Below are 13473 nucleotides of genomic sequence, written 5' to 3'. Positions count from 1 at the left end.
TTTCCAACCTAGACTGATGTACCCTGCAAAACTATCATTCAAAATCGCTGGTGAAATACGATACTTCCATGACAAAGAACAGCTGAAGAACTTCATGAACACCAAGCCAATACTGCAAAAAATATTGACAGACAGTTTAGATACACAAAGGAAAAAATCACTAAGCAAAGCAGATAATTAAACAGAAAGATAAAGATGCAACAGCAGAGATATAACATGTCAATAATAAACCAGCAAATAACAGTTATAACCATTAATGTAAATGGTTGCAATGCACCAATCAAAAGAAACAGACTAGCAGAATGGATCAAGAAACAAAATCCAAACATATGCTGTTTACAGGAAAGCCATCTAACCCAGAAGGATACTCACAGACTGAAAGTCAAAGGATGGAAAACAATACTTCACACAACAGGAATCCAAAAAAAAGCAGGAATAGCCACTTGTTTGCAGACAACGTGAACTTTAAACCAATAATGACCATAAAGGACAAAGAATGTCACTACATACTCGTTAGGGGAAAACTCCAAGAGGAAGAGATAACTATCTTAGATATATATGCACCTAACTCCAGAGCACCCAGTTATATAAAACAACTATTAACAGAAATTAAAACTCAAATTATAAGTAACACAATTGTAACAGGAGACCTGAACATGCCATTGACACCAAGGGACAGATCAACCAGACAGATAATGAGCAAAGAAATAACAGAACTAAATCACACCTGAGAACAAATGGACTTGATAGACATATACAAAATGTTCCACCCAACAACATCAGAATACACATTCTCCTCAGCAGTACATGGGTCATTCTCTAAACTAGACCATATATTGGCTCACAGAACATATTTAAACAAATGCAAAAGAGTTGAAATCATCCCTTGCATGTTATCGGATCATAACACTCTGAAATTAGAAATTAATGACAAAAGATACTGCAAAAATCCCACAAAAACATGGAAAGTGAATAACACACTCTTGAGTAATCAGTGGGTCACAGAAGAAATTAAACAATACCTACAAGAAAATGAAAATGCAGATACAACGTACCGGAATCTGTGGGATGCAATGCAAGCCATCCTCAGAGGAAAATTTATTGCACTGAGTACCCACATCAGGAAACAGAACGAATACAAAAAAATAAACTGAAGCTACACCTCAAACAGCTAGAAAAAAAGAGGAGGTCAAGCCCAAAGCCAAAAAGAAGAGAGGAAATTATGAAAATCAGAGCAGAAATCAATGCAATAGAGACTAAGAAAACAATCCAAAGAATCAAAGAATCAAAGAGTTGCTTCTTTGAAAGAATAAATAAAATTGATAACCTCCTAACCAACCTTATTAAAAGGGGGAGAAAAAGCTCCAATTCATGCAATAAGAAATGAAAGAGGTGAAATCACTATAGACTCTACAGAAGTACAGAAGATCATTAACACCTATTTCGAAAACCTCTACTCTCAAAGTTGATAACACAGAAGAAATAGATTCCTAGAAACATATAAAGTACCAAAGCTAGATCAAGAAGATGTAAAACTGCTGAATAACCCAATCTCTATTAATGAAGTTGAAAATGTAATTAAGTCCTTACCTACGAAGAAGAGCCCAGGCCCAGATGGATTCACTGCAGAATTCTACAAGAAATACAAAGACCTAATGCCGACACTCCTCAAACTCTTCAATGAAATTGAAAGGGAAGCAATCCTTCCTAAGTCATTCCTGGAAACAAATATTACTCTAGTACCAAAACCTGAGAACTGAAAAAGAGAACTACAGACCAATCTCCCTAATGAACACAGATGCAAAAATCCTCAATGAAATATTGGCAAATAGGATGCAGAAAATCATCAAAAAGATTATACACCATGACCAAGTGGGATTCATCCCAGGAATGCAGGGATGGTTCAACATACGTAAATCAATAAATGTAATCCACCATATCAATAAAGCCAAAAGTAAGAATCACATGATCATTTCTATAGATGCAGAAAAAGCCTTTGATAAGGTCCAACATTCATTCATGATAAGAACTTTACAGAAAATTGGAATAGATGGTCTTTACCTCAATATAATAAAGGCCATTTATGACAAACCAACAGCCAGCATCATACTAAATGGCCAAAAATTGAAAGCCTTTACTTTAAAATCAGACACAAGACAAGGGTGTCCTTTATCATCACTCCTATTTAACATAGTACTGGAAGTACTAGCCAGAGCAATTAGGCAAGAGAGAGAAATAAAAGGGGTAAAGATAGGAAAAGAAGTTAAATTATCATTGTTTGCAGATGACATGATACTCTACATAGAAGACTCCCTAAACTCCATTGAAAGATTCTTAGATATAATAAATAAATTCAGTAATGTAGCTGGACACAAAATAAATACTCAGAAATCCATAGCATTCCTATACAGTAACAACAAAATCACAGAGAGGGAAATAGGAGAAACCACACTCTTCACACTAGCAAGCAAAAAAAATGAAATATTTAGGAAATACTCTTACGAAAGAAGTGAAAGAACTATACAGGGAAAATTATAATACAATACATGGGAAATCATGATTACCACATACTTTTATATATTTGAATCATTACTTAAATTAGGGAAACTATTCGGTATTCACATATGTGAGATTGATTTATTTCACTTATGAGTATGGTTTCAAGCTGCACCCATTTATTGATAAATATCTGAAAATTATAATATAATACACTCCCACTCTTGGTGGGAGTGTAGACTGGTACAACCTTTGTGGAGGTCAGTCTGGAGATTTCTCAAAAATTTCTGAAAAAAAATTGAAGATGATCTCAGAAAATGGAAAGATATCCCTTGCTCATGAATAGAAAGAACAAATATTATGAAAATGGCCATTACCCAAAACTGTTATACAGATTCAATGCAATTCCAATAAAAAATACCATCAAGATACATTATAGATCTAGAGAAATCACTCCTAAAATTCATCTGGACTGAGAAGAGACCTAGAATAGCAAAGGCAATTCTAAGCATCAAAGGCAAGGCAGGAGGCATCACAATCCCTGACTTGAGGTTATACTACAAAGCAACAGTAGTAATTATCAACATGGTACTGGAATCAAAACAGAGCTGAAGATCAATGGAATGGATTAGAAGATACAACCACAACTACAAACACACTCAACCACCTTATCTTTGATAAAGGAGCCAAGCAGGTTCACTGGAAGAATGACAGTCTCTTTAATAAATGGTGCTGGAAAAACTGGCTCTCTATTTGCTGAAAACTAAAGCTAGACCCATGCCTATCACCATGTACTAAATTAAAATCTAAATGGATCAAAGATCTGGATATTAAAACAAAAACACTAGATCTATTGGAAGACAAATTGGGTAGAAACCTTAAAGACATAGGGGTAGGTAGAGAATTCATGAACAGGACTCAAACCGCACGGGAAATACTTCCCAGAATCAATAACTGGGACCACCTCTTATTAAAAAGTTTCTGCATGTCAAAAGAAATCTCCATCATAGTGAAAAGAAAACCCACAAACTGGGAAAAGATCTTAGGGAACTCCCAAAAACATATAAAGAATTAAAAAACTCAGGCCCCCAAAATTCAAAGATCCAATCCAAAAATGGGCGACTGAGATGAATACGCACTTCTCAGATGAAGAAATACAAATGGCCAACAAATACATGAAAAAATGTTCATCATCATTGGTCATTAGAGAAATGCAAATTAAAACCACACTCAGATTCCATCTCAATCCTGAAACAATGGCCAGGATCTAGAAAACCAACAACAACAGATGCTGGAGAGACTGTGGGGAAAAGGGAACTCTCCTACACTCTTGGTGGGAGTGCAGACTGGTACAACCTTTGTGGAGGTCAGTCTGGAGATTTCTCAAAAAGCTGGGATTGGAAGTCTCATTTGTTCCAGCTATTCCACTTCTAGGCATATTCCCAGAAGAACTGAAAGCATCATACCACAGTGATATATGTGCACCTATGTTTATAGCAGCACAATTTGTAATCGCCAGATCTTGGAAACAACCCAAGTGTCCATCAACTGAGGAATGGATAAAAAAGTTGTGGTATTTCAATACGATGGAGTATTACTCAGCTATAAAGAAGGATCACATTGAAATATTTATCAATAAATGGGTGCAGCTTGAAACCATACTCATAAGTGAAATAAATCAATCTCACATATGTGAATACCGAATAGTTTCCCTAGTTTAAGTATTGATTCAAACATATAAAAGTATGTGGTAATCATGATTTCCCATTAGGTAGCCTTGAAGCCTTATAAAGTTTTCACTTATTAATTGGAATGGCTTTATTCTGGGCTGCTTGATATTATTGCCTGTGATGAAATGAACAGCTATTTTGAAGAAAATAAGTCATCATAATAGCTAGTGCTGATTTACTATCATCTTGTTTTGAAGCCCCACCAAACTATGGCTCTTCTGTCTCCATTGGTTTTATCATGATGTATCCTGCTGGATTTTATTATATGTGATAGTATAAACAAAATTTGTTATAGGCAAAGAGATAATATAGAAACCATTGTTCGTTTTCTGTTAGCTGGTTCTAAATACCCTACAATCCTTTCATCTGCTTGAATGGTTTTACACTGATTGATATATTTGAAGCTATAGTATATGAAGTTATATTCAAATATTTAAAGGAAAAAGACACTATTGTAACTACTATTAGTTCAGGTTATTTCATGGTGAAGCACTAGGTTCCTGAAACTGTCATGCTTTGACCTGTATTGTTATGTTGTTACGTCCTCTTTTATCTCAATCTCTCCCTTATTCATTAAAAAAAATTATTTAGTTATTTTTTATGATTTTTTAATTAAGGGGAAAAATCAAAAAATTAGCAGGATACATTATAGTAACTTTTTTTGATTTCCTATTAACTTGATTTGAAGTCCTGTAATACTCCCACTATCTTGTTTTGACTGATTAGACTCTGTTCCGTTCTGTATGATAGTATCAAGTATGAGGGTACAGGCAACTACTTTGAAGGCAATAAGATTCACTATGATGCCCATTCTGGTTTGACTATTATCTTCTTTGGAAATCCTGTAATGTTTACAAGGTTTAGGCTTTATTGGTCTTGTTCTCTTCTGTTTTGTTCAACTTTATAATACCTAATGAGTTAAGGAAGCAAGAGGCATTATGGTAACCATTGTTGATAACCTTATACTCTGTTTTTACATCATGTGTTATGTCTGTCCTTGGTTTTGACTGACAGCTTTGTTTTGCCATATTTGACTTTATTCTCTTCCAAAAAAAAAAAGTAATAAGAACTAAGGAGTAATAAAACCCAAATTGTGTAAACTGTGTTGTAAAAAGAGAGGGGAAAAAAGTGCTCTAAAGTATACAACTGCAAGTGTGTTTAGGAGTGTTAAATAGATGACCATATTAATGTTTTTGGTTGAATCATTGAACACAACTGTTTGCGGTCTTGCTGTTTTAATGTCCACTTTGTATGCTTTGATACTGTGACTTGAACAACTATCTCTAAGATGATAATGTGTAATCTATTAACTGGTGATTGCTTACTGTGTTTTTTGTTTGTTTGTTTTTGTAGTTCTGTATTACTTGTACCCTTACACTGCTTTGTTTTGTTTTATTTTTTCTCTTTTTCCTCTTAAATAAAATTTAAAAAAAAAAAAAAAGAATTGTGTGGAACAAAACATTTCATTTTTCCTGATAGGGAAATAGTATCATCAGTCCTGACTTGCAAAGCAAACTTTGGGTGAAAATTTATTATAATCATAAGCAAATATGTTAAATATGTATGGAAAAAAGATATACAACACAGATATTAAAAGAAAACATTGGGTACCCGAATTAATATTAGGTAAGGGAGTTAATGTTGAAAACTTCTTTGGATATATTGTTCAAAGTGCCAGTAGTTAGCTCATTCTCTAGTACAACTGAAAAAAAATTTTTGTCGATTTTGAGTAGGATCAGCACATCTATTTTTTTCAGCTTTCAAATTTTTTGATACACATCATTGATTCAGAATCACTGACTGGACAGTGTTAAATGTGTATTTTCCAAGTGCTGGAATTGGTAAAAAAAAAAGCCTCTTGTTTAATATCCTTTATATTTATGAACATAATTTGATGAGGACTTTGGATATTACTAAGTTAATTTTTAATTATTGTTTATGGAACCCAGATAAAATGTGTCAAATGTCAGATACCATTGAATTATTTTTCTTATCAAAGAAAGCTGTCAGTCAAAGCCAAGGATAGACATAGCACATGATGTAAAAACAGAATATAAGGTTATCAACAATGGTTACCATAATGCCTCTTGCTTCCTTAAAAAGAATTGTCTATCTCATTAGGTATTATAAAGTTGAACAAAACAGTAGAGAACAAGACCAATAAAACCTAAACCTTGTAAACATCACAGGACTTCCAGAGAAGATAATAGTCAAACCAGAATGGGCATCATAGTGAATCTTATTGCCTTCAAAGTACTTGCCTATACCCTCAAAGAATTCAGTCTTTCTCTTGTCTCTCTCTGTCCCTCTTCCTTTTCCTTCCCCTCTTTCCCTCCTTGTCACTCTCTCTCTAATCCATATCCTAATTTTTCTCTTTTCTTTATTCCTTCACTCTTTAATTATTTCTTTCTTTCCTTATTTTTTCTGTTTCTTGTCTTACAATTGAGCTGAATGATGAACACTTTTTATCTTTATTCTAAGACACGTTCTAAGTTACTGAGAAGCCCTGCAAAGACTTAGTGTTGTAATCTTTCTGCCTCGCTTCCCAGAATCCTGAGATTACTAGCATGGACCACCATGGCCAGTACTGCTATCCATTTTCTTTAAAAGCCAAATAATTTCATACTATTTAGCTGTCACAATGCATGTCACATGTCTCAGGCATATCAGTATTTCCATCACTGCAAAAACATAAAATATCTAATCATCTTGTATTTATAAAATAATTTACCTTAAAAAATAAAATTACTCCTCTTTCCCTTCAAATAATTTTGGATCAAATTTATTAAATTGCAGTAGAACAAACCTTTACGAGCAAAACACATCAAATACACAGTCACCTGTGTATCACTAAATATCCAGCAGAAAACAGCAGTAAAACAGGGAAAATAAGCTTCTGTTCAGCCAGAGGCTCCTGCTCTGCTGGTGATGAGATATTGTAGAATTTGAATGACATAGAACCCATACTGAGTGGGTCAATGAGAAATCGATGTCATGTATAGTTCTCTGTAGTGTGGGAAAGGGCACAATGATGTGAATGTAGAATTTTCATGATCTGAAAAGTTATAATCTCTGCACATTTTTCTTTTCTGATCTTTGTATTTTCTGGGGAGTTCCTAAAGACTTTCAGATAAAGGCATAGTCCCTCCTCCTGGGTCTCTCTGTTTGTTTTCTTTTTTTTGAGAGCCCTTTGTACTTGAGACCTTTTCCCCAGTGCTTTTTCTCTGAGCCCCAGTCTCCCTGCCCCCAGCAGAGGTGGGGAGAGAGAGGATTCAGGCTCAGACCTTGACCCTGGGATGTTAACCTTCCTGGTACTGCCCCAGATGACTCAGGCTCAGATGAACCTCCCTTTCCCCTGCTGGGTCTGATCCTATTCAGTCAAAGTTCTTGTGCTCTGCTAACTTTTGTTAAAAATGAACCTCCTTTGTTTGCTGGGAAGGGAAAGATAGGGAGAGGTAAATCTACACAATGGCCTTGACATTGAATTGTGTCAGAAGACAAATACAAATGGATTCACAGATGCCAAGTTTCATGTTCCATGGATGAATTAGAGCTCAATACCAGATTGAGGTTTGAGTATGCGGGGAAACAGAATTGCTATGGATGAGCCATGGTGATGAACGTGCAGGGTCATAGGGTCCCAGCCAGATAGCTGCATGAGTTATGTTGATGCTGTTGCCTTAGAATACCTTGGGGACCTGGGGAGCAGATCCTTATACCTTGACCTGTATGAAATGTTAAAAGAAAAGAAATCCTAGTAGCCCACATTATGTGGGAGCAAACTCAGTATTTCCTTGTGTATTGCCTGGTATCCACCAGAAGGCAGCAGCATAATAGGAAATATGGGTATTTCACCCCTTTAAGGTATAACAAAACGTCTGAGTTTGGGAACTTTATAAAGAAAAGAGGATATATAACTCACAGCTCTAGAGGTTCAAGAACATGCTGCTGGCTTCTGCTTGCCTGTGTATGGATTCTATTATATTTCAGTGGTGGAAGCGTGTTCAGAAAAGAGTAGATGGTGAAACAGACAACTAGAGATCTGGCAAAGGCCAGGTTCAATTCATTTTATAAAAACCACTCTTATTAGAAGTAGCCTGGTCTTGCAGTAACTACAGAAATCTCTACTGAGGATGGTGATACAGATGACCTAAGTACATCACAATAGAAACACGTCAGTATTTCCAACATCTTACAGTGAAACCATGCTGGACAAACTTGCAGCACACATGTCTCTGGAAACCACATTCAAACAATGTTAAAACCAATTCACAGTAAGGATGATGTGATTGAAGATTTGATTAATTATCCATTCAGCTATGTGTATGTCAGTGTAAGATTGATAATGTATCAATCATTTCTCTGCCCTGTGTTTTTAATAAAATTGTACTCGAAGCTATAACATTTGCCTCATAGAATTTTATTATATATATATATATATGAGTCACAATTTATTCATTGAATGTTTCAGATAAATTTACTTTAGATTTCTGTTAGTACATCCAACAGAGTCCTTACTAAAACAATTGGCACATTATACAATTTATATTCTTTCATAATGTTTAAGATCCATAGTAAATTTTTTTGCATCAATCTTGTCTCCTTTGTTTGATTTTAAAGTCTTAATGACTGGTACAAATATTTAAGCTTTTAATTGCATATAATCAATGTACAGAAATTTATAATTCTGTATACTTATATATATGAAACATAAACATTATGCCTTTATTAACTTATGCGAACTTCTTGACTCATGATCTAGAAACAGAGTATTATCAACCTCCCAGAAACTGCCCTAAGATCAATACCATGCCCTGCTCTCTACCCCCTCCCTGCCTATCTACTCACGATGGTAATTATTAAACTGGCTCTTGGCATGGTGTGTTAGTTTTTCTACTTCATGTTCTATGTTAATTGAGCACATACACTTCTCCCTGACTTCTTTTCAACACCATTTTTATGAGATTCCCCTGTGTGTTGCACATGGTTGTGATTTGCTCCTCATCAATGTGTAAGTCACTAGCTGTGAACTTTTGTAGACAGCATGAATCTTCTCAAATGAGCATAGCAAAACTCTACAAGTAGAGTGACAGAAACCATTCAGATTCACTTTAGCATAGGGATGAAGACAAAGGCTTTCACATCACAGTGCCAGCTGATTTGACTCCTGAAGAGAATTCTCTTTGTGGTTTGCAGATTTTGTCACTTTTTGATGCTCACATGGCTCTCTCTTTCTCCCTGTCTCTGTCTCTCTCTCTCTCACTGTGTGTGTGTGTGTGTGTGTGTGTGTGTGTGTGTGTGTGTGTGTCTATATAGAAGAGGAGCTTTCTCATACTCATTGCTCTTCTTTTAAGAATTTAAATCAATTCTATTTGACTAGGATCTTTATGTCCAATTCAACCTTAATTGTTCTTATATAATCCTCTGGCTTTCAAATTTATTCACACTGGAGGCTGAATCCTCTGTACAAGAATCTGAGGAATGACATAATTCAGTGTATTACAGTGTAGCTTATAAGGTTATTATAAACAGTGTTGTGATGAATACAGTAGGACCTGTTTTTACTTTTTTTTGAGGCACAATATCACTATATATTTCACAGTGGCCTTGAATTTACTATGTATTCCAGATTAGCCTGCAGTTCATGTTGATTCTTTTGTCTCACCCTCCTGACAGCTGGAATTACAGGAGTGCACCACTATGCCCAGCTACATTCTGTTTATTCATAACAACATCCATGCAATTCCCCTGTGTTTATGCATAAGTGTGGATTTGCTATTCACAATGTTATTCACAACAATTCCATAAGTTAATATTAGCAGACATTCCAAATTTGTTTACAACATGGTTGTATGCATTTGCACTTCCATCAGCAAAGTAACAACAACTTTGCATTATTTTTGATTCTTGGTGTCGTCAAATGGATTGCTTCACTTTAGTGCTTCTTTATGATTCATAATTCCTTAGTTTGAGTTATGTGATGATTTACAGGTGGATTAACCAAACAAATCACTCAGTAAGGAAAGGAGCACCATTCATAGCTTGTTGGTGAATAGAAGAGCCAGGGTACCATCTCTGTGATCACTTGGTAGGTGACCAGATGTGAACTCCATCTCGGTCTTCATTACTGCAACCACATCCATGACCTCAGAAACTGCTTACTTTGAGCGTTTGATCTCTGGACAGAAATGTATTGTAGGAACTCCTGTGAAGGACCTTACGACACTGAGATATAAATAAGTGTCAGAGTTTCAGGTGTTATTCCAGTTGGTTACATAATATTGAAAGAGTGTTATGGGAAACTTTTGCCTATAATGAAGCTCAAAAGCGAGGCCTGCCTTCCTAATCCATATAGGAGAGATATGGACCCAGTTCCTATTTTTTAGGTTTATGTTACCCTCAGTGCCTGAAGTATGTTCGATCTCCATCTTGCCCTCTTATTTCCATGAGGTCTTCTTCCTTTCTCACTGTCTTCCACTTCCACTGCTCTAAACCACATTTTCCCTGCTCTGTGCTCATTGCAGCTATGGTCTCCTCTGAGTCTGCTCCCACTTGTCAGTTGCATATTTCAACAATTTACTATTTTACTTTTTCGGAAGTATTTGAGGATAGAATACAAACTGTATGATCTGTTTTTTCTTACATTGAGTGATACAATGCTTTTCTCAAACATAAACATGTAAAAACCATTGTTCTGCATTTCTGATAACTGTTGCATGATATGGTAGGAATAGTCAATGGCTTAAAATTTGTCATATTGGTCATTCTGATTACTTCAGATTTTACTATTATCAGCCTCATGCACATAAAGACCTCATGCATTCCTTTTGGCACTTAGTGATCAGTGCTTTACAAACTTTGGTTTTCTTATCATTTAAGTGTAGCTAGGCTAGCAGATCATGAGATAATTGTCCTTGGAAAGTAAGACTGACACTTATTGTTCTAAAAATGAAGGACACTTCAGGCCTTATCAGCAGGTGCCATGTGTGAAACCTGAGTCAGCAAGAAGTGTTTATGAGGTGAAAGATAAAAACTTTCATTGTGTTCTTGTGAGAAGAAAGAGGAATGGTGAGCATGTAAAGAATTGGGTGGTTTGAAGAAGTTCAGTGATCTTTGCTGTTCTCTGTGACACAAGTCCCCAGAGTGACTAGAGCAGGGAGTAAGTGGTCCAGTATGTGAGCAAGACATAAAGGCAGTGGTTATGAACATAAGCTCTGGCTGAATTAGTTTACCTGTTAAAGGCCTGGCCACAGGTAAGTAGCTGAGAGTCTCTAACAATAATCTTAGCTTAGCAAGGGTGTAGTCCAACAGCACTGTAGAGACTACGTTATACCTGTGATCTTTCCAGGTGAAAACAGAGGCAAGCATCAGCAATAGACCCTGAGATTAGGACAAACCTTTGTACAGTCCGATTTTGTAGACAAGTGTAGACCATACCTCCTTGCTGAGCCTTCTTCACGCTGAGGAGCACAAGCCTTCCAACACAGAGGACTTAACCATGTTTGCAAAAGATAGCACCTGTTTCCCCTCCCAGTGAATGTTTAGGAGAGTTTCATTGTGTGTAAACCTGCTCATTCTTACAAATGGACCTCCTGCTGCTGTCAGACTCTGTTTTGTTAAACAGCCTTTGAGTTTCATATTTTGATGAATGAAAATCTTTCAGTGGTCTTCACTGTGAGGCAATGAATGCTGATGACGGATTAGTATCACAGCTCTTCTTCCTCTCTTTACCAGTCCAGTCCTAGAAAGGGTGCAGGCCTACACTGCACCACTGCCAGGGTCCTCTCTTTTTCTTTCCTGAATTCTGCTCATCTCATCCCTTTCTCTATGACTATCATGAGATGTCGCAGAAATTTTTGGGTCTTTGCCTGTATGGGGAGTGTTAATCTGAGAAAATGCACACAACATTTTTCTGAATTGTGGTCATTACCTAAACCCAGAAGTTAAAAATTTAAACTACAAGTTTTAAATTTTGCTGAAATTTTGCAGATAATCATTCAATCTTAATTTTGGGGGTCTAATTGTTTCTATGTTTTTCCAAATCATCTTATTTTCCTTTTTAATAAAAAATGAAAAAAAAACCCTCCATTGTGGTGTCCCTTAAGATGTGGGGCTAACTTTACAATGAAATATTTGTGATTTGAATAAGAGAACTGCAGAAGTTCAGTGTTTATCAAAGTACAGTTATTCCTGGAGTTATACCTTCATACATAGTGCTCAAACTTTAAAATATTTATGGAAAGTTTATGTATGTATTTTGCTGTACATTTAAATCAATTCCAAGTAAAAAATATAACTATAGTGACAGATTTTTGCACATTCTCTAAAATTTATGTCATTTTCTTTTGCACATTTCTTTAGCACTAGATGGTTCACTTGAATATGTTCCCCAACAGACGGCAGTGGAAGTGAAGAGAGCCAAACACCCACATTCAGTGTTCCATGCTCCTCCCATCTCCTGCTGCCTGGAATCCACGCCATAGTAACTGTAGAAATTATAAGTAAAAGATGGCAAATCTGTGCCTGTTTAGATTGTCATTGGTAACCTACATCCCAAAGGTGAAATCAGATTACTGTTTTATTTTTAAAAAGCAAAGTTGTACTGAAACTTAACCATGCCCTTGTGTTTTGATTGTCCATGGTTGTTTCCACTGCAATTGCAGAATGGCCACAGAAAAATTTATGTCCTGAAAAGTCTATATATTTACAGTACACCATTTACAGAAAAGTCACCAACCCTCTAGTCTGCCTAATTAGAAGAAAGGAACTTTGCTGATCATCACTGCAATTCTTCACATGGGCCAAATTGAAGCACAAAATGCTGGGCATTTTTGATGACATATTTGACCCCACTTTCACTCCTGCATTCTTCATCACAGTACCAGAGTGACTGCCTGATGTCCTGAATACCACACTCTGCATCCTTCAGTGGGCAACTTGTGCATGGCAAGGGCAGCTCTCCCCTCTGGGAGTCACCTGCAAGACAAAACCTTTCCCAGCGGCTCTGAGCCAGTCAGTCTCAGGCCTGGACTGACTCCAGGGAGTCTGACCCCTGTTCACAACACAGATTGAAGAGCCATGGAAAATGCAAACCTATCATGTACTACAATTTCTGCCCAGTGACATGATTTTGAACAGAAAATATTTCCCTGGAATTCCATGAGATTACTAGTGTGATGATGATCTTGACAAAGGCACTGCCTGCCATCCAGAGTAGGCAGTTATCCTATTAATTATGGTAGTCTCT

This window comes from Cavia porcellus, unplaced genomic scaffold (genome assembly GCF_034190915.1).
Source record: "Cavia porcellus strain 051 isolate PalLab524CR breed Dunkin Hartley unplaced genomic scaffold, mCavPor4.1 scaffold_4, whole genome shotgun sequence".
Lineage (NCBI taxonomy): Eukaryota > Metazoa > Chordata > Mammalia > Rodentia > Caviidae > Cavia > Cavia porcellus.
The sequence above is the reverse complement of the archived record's forward strand: the minus strand, read 5'-3'. Positions refer to the sequence as shown.